Source organism: Crocodylus siamensis, chromosome 7 (genome assembly GCF_052110815.1).
Source record: "Crocodylus siamensis isolate JL-2025a chromosome 7, ASM5211081v1, whole genome shotgun sequence".
In the NCBI taxonomy this organism is placed as follows: domain Eukaryota; kingdom Metazoa; phylum Chordata; order Crocodylia; family Crocodylidae; genus Crocodylus; species Crocodylus siamensis.
In genome coordinates this window covers 35,473,760-35,484,571 of record NC_143401.1, presented here as the reverse complement: position 1 = coordinate 35,484,571, position 10,812 = coordinate 35,473,760, and positions in this window count along the sequence as shown.

The following is a 10,812-nucleotide window of genomic DNA, read 5'->3' as shown; positions in this document are numbered from 1 at the left end:
TCATATTTTCCATGAATTTGAACAGCAGTTGATTATCAGAGATTGAAAATATTCAACCTAGATTCAAAGGAACTATAAGATTGTTTCCAAGGGAGACAATTACAACCTTCCAAAGTTGATAAATTGAGTTCTATGCAGTTCACTGGAGGGACTTTCAGTATCACAAAGCCTCAGTTCTGTCTGATCTACAAACTTATGAAAGATCCAGAGGTAATCGTCTTCTCTTAAAACAAGTTTGATCTTGTAATGTGTTCTGGTCTCTAAAAGAAATGAGATTAATCACATATTGAAAATTTTGAAAATGCTTCATTGCTTTGTATGTGGCTAAGCATTTGTTTTATTTTTTTCTTGGATCAGTAGCTTATAGCACTGAATCCAAATGCTAGTAAATGAAAGATGCTGTACAGTTGTACAACATTAGAAAACAGCTCTGCTATATGATGGATTTTTTGTAGTAATGGGCAAAACTTCAAAGGCTTCAAAGTTCACTTTAGGTAACCAGCAGATAATCATAGCCCATTTTACCCTGATTTTTCAGACTGGAGATTTTCCTTTTTCTTTTGAGATTTCCATTATCTTCTGGTTTTGTCTAGGTTGGAAATTCCACAGTAGTAATCTTCCTTTTTGTATTACAAAACATATTCCCAGCCAAAAACAGAAAACAAAACCAAACTACCTTTAAACTTTGTGTTGAGTTTTGGCAGGATAATTGGTTTGGCTCATGTTTACCCAGCTGTTTTGGTGTCCATAATAATTTTTTAACAAGAAAACAAGTGCATAGTTATAATGGTTACAGATAATCAAAAGCAGTAACTTCCATGCTCTTACCAAGTATTTAGGTGACACCAAAATTTAGAAAGCAGGTGACTTTTGGTTCTTAGAATCATAGAAGTAGGGTCGGAAGGGACCTTATAGATCTTCAAGTCTGACCCCCTGCCAGGGCAGGAGAAAAAACTGGGCTCAAATGATCCCAGCTAAGTAGGCATCAAGCCTCCTTTTAAAGACCCCAAGGGTAGGAGCCAGCACCACTTCCCTTGGAAGTTGGTTCCAGATCCTAGCAACCCTAACTGTGAAGTAGTTCTTACGGATGTCTAATCTAAACCTACTCTCCAACAACTTGTGGCCATTATTCCTTGTTATGCCAGGGGGTGCTAGGGGAAACGAGGTCTCTCCCAAACCCTTCTGGTCCCCACCTAGTGAGTTAATAGATGGTCACCAGGTCCCCCCTCAGCCTTCTCTTGTGAAGGCTGAACAGGTTCAGGTCCCGCAGTCTCTCATTGTAGGGTCTGCCCTGTAGTCCCTGGATCATGCGGGTGGCCCTCCTCTGGACCCTCTCAATGTTGTCCACATCCCTCCTGAAGTGGGGCACACAGAATTGGACACAGTACTCCAGCTGGAGCCTGACCAGTGTTGCATAGAGGGGGAGGATCACTTCCTTGTCCCTGCCAGAGATGCACCTGTGGATGCATGACAAGGTGCGGTTAGCCCTGCCAACCATGACCTCGCATTGTCGGCCCATGTTCATCTTGGAGCCAGTAATGACTTCAAGATCCCTTTCTGCCTCCGTGCTCTCAAGAAGGGAGTTTCCCATCCTATAAGTGTACTGCTGGTTACTACTGCCCAAGTGCAGCACCCTGCACTTGTCAGTGTTGAAGCGCATCCTGTTTTTACTAGCCCACCTCTGTAACCCATCCAGGTCTTGCTGTGGTCTTTCCTTCCCTACTAGCGTGCTCACTTCACCCCAAATTTTGGTATCGTCAGCAAATTTAAACAGGTTGCTTTTCACTCCATCGTCCAAATAGCTGGAAAGGAAATTGAACAGCGTGGGCCCAAGGGTTGAGCCCTGGGGGACTCCGCTGCCCACTTCTCCCCAAGTCGAATATGACCCGTCCACCACCACCTGCTGAGCATGATCCTTCAGCCAATCTGCAATCCATCTGACTGTGTAGGTATCAATGCCACAGTCGCCCAATGTTTTAATGAGGATGGGGTGGGAGATGGTGTCAAAGGCCTTGTTGAAGTCCAGAAAGACTACATCCACGGCGATTTATATAATTAAAAAGTGCTTTTCCACTTCTGTATCCTGTAGCTATCCAAATTAGCTGAGCAATAAACATTTTGTTACAATCACTGATATATAGTAAAATACTATCTTGTCCACCAGCATGGGGTTGCTTTAATTTGTTTGACATTTTTGTGTTTTGGAATGTAGAGTGGGTTTTCTTAAGACAAAAAATAGTTTAACAGTTTAAAATATTTGTACTAATGCTGGCTCTGGGATTTCTTCAAGCTTTGGTAAACTAGAGTGTAAACCCAACCAGCAAAAGTCAGTGTAGTAAATATTTCTCTGCCTTGATCAACTTGCTTTGTTCATGTTTGAGCTAGTGCTCAGCCAATCTAAATTGTTACACATTTAACAGTATCGGTTTATAATGAAAACTCTTCTCCAGGAAAAATAAGAACTCTCTTCTATTGATTTTTCCATAAAAGTCTTAGCATCAGTATATTAAAGTCCATGGAAAGTGGTATTTGTTTGATGGTCGAGGCATAATTTTGCTAAGTGCCAAAATTATGCATCATAACGAGAAGTACAAATGAAGTAAAATGGTCTCTCTCTTACTTGATCAGGTACTGAAAATCCTGTGATGACCAATGAGTTGAGAGCCTGCATTACAGAGTATATTTGCCTGGTTGGTATTTCAGTGGAAGCATGCAAGTCTTGTTGGTAGTTAGAATAGAAACACTTTAGGTCAACATACTATCTTGAGCATCTTGTTTCATAGGCTACCCTCTAAATTATGCCTCTAAATATTGTACAGCAGTTTCTTAGGGAAATTTCATGTGGGCATGCAAAAGAGAAGCACTTGAATATGGGAGCTGCATATACCTACAGCTGCTATTGTTCTTAAATATCTCACAGAAACATTCATATATCCTGCTTTTGTGCACCAGGCAGTTTTATACCATTTTTCAACCATGTTCTTAACAGAATGTTTGTTTGAAGTGCCAGGTATTTTTAGACAGAGATTTTCAAAGTTGGTTTTAGAAACAACTCACATTAATTGTGATGGTTGTGTCTTTATCTCCTAATTGCTTTAAAAATCTTGACCTTAATAGATAATTGGGAAACAACTGAAATACAAGACTTTAACATGCTGCTTAGTAAGGTTAGCATTGTAATTTCCATGCCTCAGTGACTCAGTGTCTGAATTGTAGCATTCAAGTGTGTTCTTATTTTAAATTAGATAAAATCTTGATCTTGTTATTGGTACGTCCAGCAGGGTATATATTACATATTGACAATATGTGCTAATATTTATAATATCAGTAATAATCTGTAAATACAATTTATTCAGTCCTTCATGATTTTTTTCTTTTCATACTTGTCAGTTTTCTTTGGGTTTTTCCTTCCTAAAGTTTGTCTACATTCTCATCTAGAATTTTTATCTTTCTTATGCCAGCTTTTTAATGCTAGCAATCAACTTTCTAAAATAAAAGACCAAATTCTGACCCCTTTTCCCCACAGTTGCTACATGCTGCTGTAACAGTAAACAGGGATCATAAAGAAGTTAAGGTGACCTTTAAAAGAATTCCCATACTGTAGGAAATGGTGCGTGGTTTATATATGTAGCCTGGTCTGCTCCCTTCCCTGTGCTGTTCTCAAACAAGCCATTCTTGGATCAGGACATGGGAAGAGAAGGAGGGAGAGGGAAGTGGTCATGACACTATTCTGGATCCAAAAGAGCCTTATATTTAAGAAGTTTGGGGAAAGCTGCTCTAATTTACTCCATGGATCACAGTCAGGCCTAAGCAGTCCCAGCATATAGCATACAAAAGAGGCTTAATGTCACTTTTCCCTCTCATACAGAAGTTACACCTTCTGTGTTATGTGAAGTTTCTGTAATGTCACATATTTAAGAGCCCTATGGAGAAAATGTTAAAATTATAGTAATTACATGGCTTGGTAGAGTTTGAAGACAATACAGGACTCTGTGCATAGTGGTTACGTAGGTTCATAGTTGGTATATATTAATGCAATTTAGGATATATAACTAGTCATACAGTGTATGCCAGCTGAAGTCAAGTGGTTAGAAAATGTCAGTGCAACACTGTAAGGAAGACAGAAGCCAAGACCCCAGTCATGGTAACTATGGTACAAGGTGGGTTGTGATTGTATATGGATTGTAAGGAATTTGTAATGGTTGGCTTTAGAATGTGGTATACAGTTGTGGGATGGGGAATATTCAAAACCATTAGCAGTCTTTGCAAGACTGCATGGGTTGGGAAGATTCAGTCCATTCCCTGTCTTTGCACCTTTCCCCACTCTCACTTCATGCTGGTGATGGCCAGTAATGTTTGACATAGATGTCCCTTGATCATCTGGTAGTGTCAGATACCATGAGGCTGGATTTTTAATTCAGGCATCTAATTCATGATGTTTAACGAAGAAAGGGTTTGAATAAAGCCTGTGAATAAAATGGAGGATACTGTACTGAAAAAAAAATAGCAGATGAAACTCAAGCTGCAGTGTGCCTTCTTACTGAAAATATTTTGTGGGACTGGGGAGTAGTGAGTAATATTTTCAGGCGTGTGATGGAAAATGCCAGGTTATACTGCCAAAATATTGACAGGAGTATTATTAAATCATTCCTTTTTTCCTTTCCTTAAAATGCCTGCATGCTTGTTTAGGCTAATGTAAGTGCCTCCTATAGAGACCTTCCAAGGAATGTGCTGACAGTAATGTGTTCCTCACAGCTGTTGTTCCACCAGGGCTGAAGCAAGTATAGGATTGAAAGCAGATATGAGGCCCAGAATAAGGGCTTAACTATCTTCTTCAACTAGCCATCTTTCAAAAAGTGGAAGCTCAGTTACTCGGTGTGAAATGCTCATCTAGGAGGAAAGGAATATATCATAACAAGCATGCTTTGCATAGTCAATTTGAGTACGATAGACTTTGCCACCTTGCCACCCTTTTTTCTGTAATAGTTTTCAGACAATATTATTTGCCTTTGTATCCCAAAGGTTTTAATTCAACCTTCCTGTAAACAAGGGGTTTACATGTAAAACTCACAAGTGTCAATGGGAAGTATATGCATAAATCTTTGTACACCATTGGAAATATAGACCTTTGAATTTAAATCAGAATATTGCCAGATGCATGTAATTCACAGTCATAGTCTGGATTAAGTTTTAAAGAAGGGCTGATGTGCATTTATGTACCACCATAACTAAATTGGTTAGGAGGCTGATTTTTTTTTTTCTGTTGATATTATGCTTGTAGAAGTCCTAGCGTACACATGATTGGTTATACTGGAATAGCTTATTTCAGGCCCCAAAAAGAAATAAAATATATTGCCCAACACTTTAAGATAGCTATCCGTGTATGCTGGCATAGTTAAAACTGCAAGTTTTTTGTGTTGTTTTTTTTTTTTTAAAGCATGGGTAAGTTTTTTCTCTGTTACCTTCAGCTGTTGAATTTGTGTTCCCAAATGGTGATTGCCCATCTTTATACACTTTGTTTTCCTTTGTTCTACCCTTTGAGTCCTTCATAACACTGCAAGCCAAGAATCTGAATTGTTCTGTTTTATGCTCCATTTTTTAGAAGCACTGAGGACCAACAACTCTTGTTTGATTTCTACTGGATTTACAAAACAAAAAAAAAATCCAGCCTTTTTACCACTTTAACCCATCTGTTCTTCAATTTAGCCATTCATAAAAGTAAGATAATTATTACACAAAGGCACTTTTAAAGTCTTGGGCTCTAAACAACTTTCATTAATCTCAGATTAGGGAGTTTTATAAAAAATACTGAATGATATTTACTTACTCACAGACCTACAGGCAAATAATTTAAATTAGCAGAGAAGGATCTTGGTTGGACCAGAGTTCCCTAAATAACTAATACCCTGGGAAATGAGAAGTACATCCAAAATAGCACTCCAATATCATCCTTTGTAGTGCAGGGTTTTTCAGTTAGCTTCAACTCCATGCTTTAATTCATTTTAATTAAATGTTAACAGAAAATTCTATACCCCTCATGATAGCATTGGAGAAATACACAGATCTAAAGGAAAGATTTGGACTTGCATTGGCTTGACAGGGGCTTGTTAATTTATGTTTAAATGTCTAATAATTCCCAGAGTTTTACCAAAAGTGGGGCTAGAAGGAGAACTAATGCTTTTATGGGCATTTTTACACATGTTTCCAACGTGGCGCCTAGTGCTTTTAGTTAGCAAGGCACACTAATTAAAAGTGTCTGTGCGTCAGGTGGCAACATGTCCCTGCACTGAGAAAATGGCAGCAGGGCGCTTTAAACTAAAGTACATGTAAGATGTTGTATTTCAAAGTGTATCACTGCCATTTTCTCAGCACGGAGATGCACTGCGCCACTGATGCATATGACGTGGGAGGTTGCATCAATTTACATGCTCCAATGCACTGGATTTCCAGCACGTTGGAGCAGGCTCCCTACGTATGTGTAAGTGCTAAGTCATCACTGTGAGAAAAAAAAAAAAAGCTGAAAAAAAACCCTCAGGCAAAGCTATAATGTACCTTCTCAGCAGTTTGCAGAGTCTGTTATGGCAAGTGACATCATAGTTTTACCAGAAGATTTCCAACAAAAGAACGTCCTGGATTATGCTCTTCTGATCCAGTAGTCTCAGACAGCTAGTTCTGAGTAAACTTTTGCTAACTCCCTGGTGCAGATGAGAGGGTTGTTGTGACCAGAAGCAGTATTTCACAGAAAGAGATTTTATAGAAAACAGTTCTGGAAGTTAGAGGATTTAGAATACCATTTCTTTACCATTTGCTAGTTTCAGTAACAAAGAGAGACCATGAGTAAATTGTGTTGCTTCCAACTTGTCCTTGGCTGGCTCTTGTAATACATAACCAAAAATGAGTATTTTTCCCCCATCCTTATGCATCTAGAAAACTTAAAGCAGTAATGGGTAACCTTTAAAAAGTTCATAACATGAGCTTTGTTCATATAAACTTTCAATAGTTTTATGTATCACACCAAGCTTACGTGAATCATCCAGAACTTGATCTAAAACTGGCTAGGGAATCCTGTGGCAACAGACTTTCATAAACGATTCCTGTCACTTCCAGCCTTAAATCATGGCTAGAAATAATTCAAGAACTGTCATCTATTGTGTCCCACCCTGACTGAAAAACAGAAAGTGACAAGTCTTTATTAATAAAAGTACATTTTGATTTTACTTGACCATGAAGAATGGTCAGTACAAGCACCAGTCAATCACATCATCTCTGACCCTACTCTGTTAACCAGGATGTAATTGGCCACACCATTATTGGGCACTTCTTAACCGTTTCGAACTAGACAGGGTCACTGTGCTTCAAACTTATACCGATGGGGCCTTTGCAATGACAAGAAATGCCCTTGTGGACAAGTTCAAACCATGTCCCACATTGTTGACTCCTGTCCAGTTACAATGCTACTTGGTAGCCTTCAAGCTCTTCACACTGGTGATGACATGGCCTTAAGATGGCTGAAACAATATGCTGAAACTGCATATACTAAATACATTTTGATTTTAGTTTAAGGATTAAAATTGAACTGATTCCTTAAAATTAGAGAAGGGATTCAGCCAAAATCATAGATCTGAACACCGATGATTTTTAATAGGAAGGAAGGATGCTATCAGGACTCCAAACCTGTATCTGAAACAAAATGTCACAGTCAATCTTTGCCATTTGTAACGGACTGAAGCAAAACCTCAATTGTGAATAGACCTGAAGTTTGGTGTTTTCAGAATCTTGCTCTGAGTCTTATTTTCATCCTCACTCTACACAAAGTCTTTATGAGGAGAAGCTCAATCCTGCTTTCATTGACGTCAATGGCAAATCTCCCACCCACAACAACTAGCAGGGTTTCAGTACATTCCCCTTTTCAGGTTTTTGGGACATGGTTTTTTTCCTCTATAGCACTGTATGTTTGATTGACTCAGGCTATATGTGGACAGAAACCAGAGGAGAAATGAGATTAGTTGTTGCAGGGGATGGGGTAAGAGAGAGAATTCAGATAATAAATCACTCTCATTCCAGTTCCTGGGCATTGCAGTCCCCCTCTGCTCTATCTCAAGTAGCATTTTGGGGTGTGTAGCTTATGACCATCCAATCATAACTCTTCACTCCCTCCCCACCTTCTAAATGGACTTTTGTCCAAGAGCTACTGGCTGCATTTGAACACACCTATATTTGGTTCATTATTATCTCAAACAGTTTTGTTTTTGCCATTAGTGTGTTTAGGAGATAAAAAGGGAAGAAATCAGTATTTATTTAGCTGATAATTTTTATCATGGAAACAACACTCTTCTGTTGCTTGTAATCCCTGCTGGCTTGGTAATGTTACCCAAGGGTACTAACAGCTGAAAATTCCCATGGCTGAGACCATTTGTGCTGAAGTTTTGCAGCAGCTGTTTTTCAGTAATTTTAGTCTTGGGGGGAGGAGGGGCCTGAGGGTTGTGTAGTAGCCTGTAGAGGAACAAATTCCAGTTCCTAGGCATTGCAGCCCCCCTCTGCTCTATCTCAAGTAGCATTGGGACTTCAATGAGCTAAGGAGAATAGTCAGGGAAGCACTGAGGTCCCAGAGGGGATGGGAGACAGATGTCCAAGGAGAGTGGTCGCTCCTTAAGGAGACGATCCTCCAAGCCCAAAGGGAGGTAATCCCAACATGGATCAAAGGCAGCTGGAGGGCACAAAAGCCCCCATGGCTCACCAAAAGCATCCGGGAATGCCTCCTAGCTAAAAGTACACCCAATTGTACACCCAATGGAAGGGAGGGGCCATCACCAGGGAGGACTATTCTGCAGTTGCTCAGAGATGTAGTGGGGCAGTCAGGGAGGCCAAGGCAGAGATGGAACTGGGGCTAGCTTCCTGGATCAAGGACAACAAGAATTCCCTTTTTAAATACATAGGGGGTAAAAAGAAAGTTCCGGGTAATGTGGGGCCCCTGCAGGACACATTAGGAAATTTGGTTGTCACACCAGATGACAAAGCCAACATATTTAACGATTTCTTTGCCTCCATTTTCTTAAGCAGGGACTGGAACAGTCACCCCCCTGCTGGGCCCCCCTCAGGCCCCGGGGGAGGTGCACCTAGGCTGAGGGTTAGTGAGGAACTAGTTTGGGAACTTCTGGAGGGACTGGATGTATTCAAATCAGCCGAACCAGATGATCTCCACCCTAGAGTACTAAGGGAATTAGCTGAGGTCATTGTGGGACCCCTGGCATGGCTTTACGAGCATTCGTGGTGCTCTGGTGTGGTGCCAGAGGACTGGAAGAGGGCCAATGTGGGAAGGGAAAGAAAAAGGGAGGAAGGAGGACCCGGGAAACTATAGGCTAGTTAGTTTTACCTCAATCCTGGGCAAGCTTTTTGAGAGAATTATTCTGGCACATGTCCACGAGGGTCCAGCAGGGGAAATTATGCTTAGGGGCAACCAATATGGGTTCATTAGAGGCAGGTCCTGTCAGACCAACCTGGTGGCCTTCTACAACCAGATCACCAAATCCTTAGATGCAGGGGTAGCAGTGGACATAGGGTCTCTGGACTTTCGGAAGGCCTTCGACACCATTTCTCATCCCATTCTCATTAAGAAACTGGGGGACTGTGGTGTCAACACCCACACAGTCAATTGGGTCGCCAACTGGCTGGAGGGCTGCACCCAGAGAGTGGTAGTGGATGGGTCATTTTTGACCTGGAGGGATGTGGGCAGTGGGGTTCCGCAGGGCTTGGTCCTCGGGCCCGCACTGTTCAACATCTTCATCAGTGACTTGGACGAGGGGGTAAAAAGTACCCTGTTCAAATTTGCTGATGACACTAAGATGTGGGGGATGTGGGCACGCTAGAAGGGAGGAATAGGCTGCAATCAGGCATAGACAGGTTACAGGGGTGGGCGGATGAGAATAGGATGGGATTCAACACCGACAAGTGCAAAGTGATGCACCTGGGGAAGAACAACCGCCACCATAGCTACAGGTTGGGGAACTCCATTCTTGTTAGCACGGAGGCGGAAAAGGATCTTGGAGTCATCATTGACTCCAAGATGAACATGGGCCGGCAGTGTGGGGACGTGGTCAGGAAGGCCAACCGCACCTTGTCATGCATCCACAGATGCATCTCAAGCAGGCCCAAGGAGGTGATACTTCCCCTCTATGCGGCACTGGTCAGGCCACAGCTGGAGTACTGCATCCAGTTCTGGGCGCCACGCTTCAAGAGGGATGTGGACAACATGGAGAGGGTCCAGAGGAGGGCCACTCGCATGATCAGGGGACAGCAGGGCAGGCCCTATGAGGACAGGCTAAGGGACCTGAACCTGTTCAGCCTCCACAAGAGAAGGCTGAGGCAGGATCTAGTGGCCTGTTACAAACTAGTCAGGGGAAACCAGCAGGCACTGGGGAAGTCCCTGTTCCCCCAAGCACTACCAGGAGTGACCAGGAATAATGGTCACAAGCTGGCAGAGGGTAGGTTTAGGTTAGATATCAGGAGGCGCTACTTCATGGTCAGGGCGGCTAGGGTCTGGAACCAACTTCCAAGAGAAGTGTTGCTGGCTCCTACCCTGGGGGTCTTTAAGAGGAGGCTAGATGTACACCTTGCTGGGGTCGTTTGACCCCAGTACTCTTTCCTGCCATGGCAGGGGTTCGGACTAGATGATCTACTCAGGTCCCTTCCGACCCTAGAAACTATGAAACTATGAAAATACAGCATTCCTAGCTCAATACCAAGAGGAAAAATGAGTAAGGAATTATTGTATTTTAAGTTTATTTTAAAGCTATTTAAACAAGTTCTTCAACA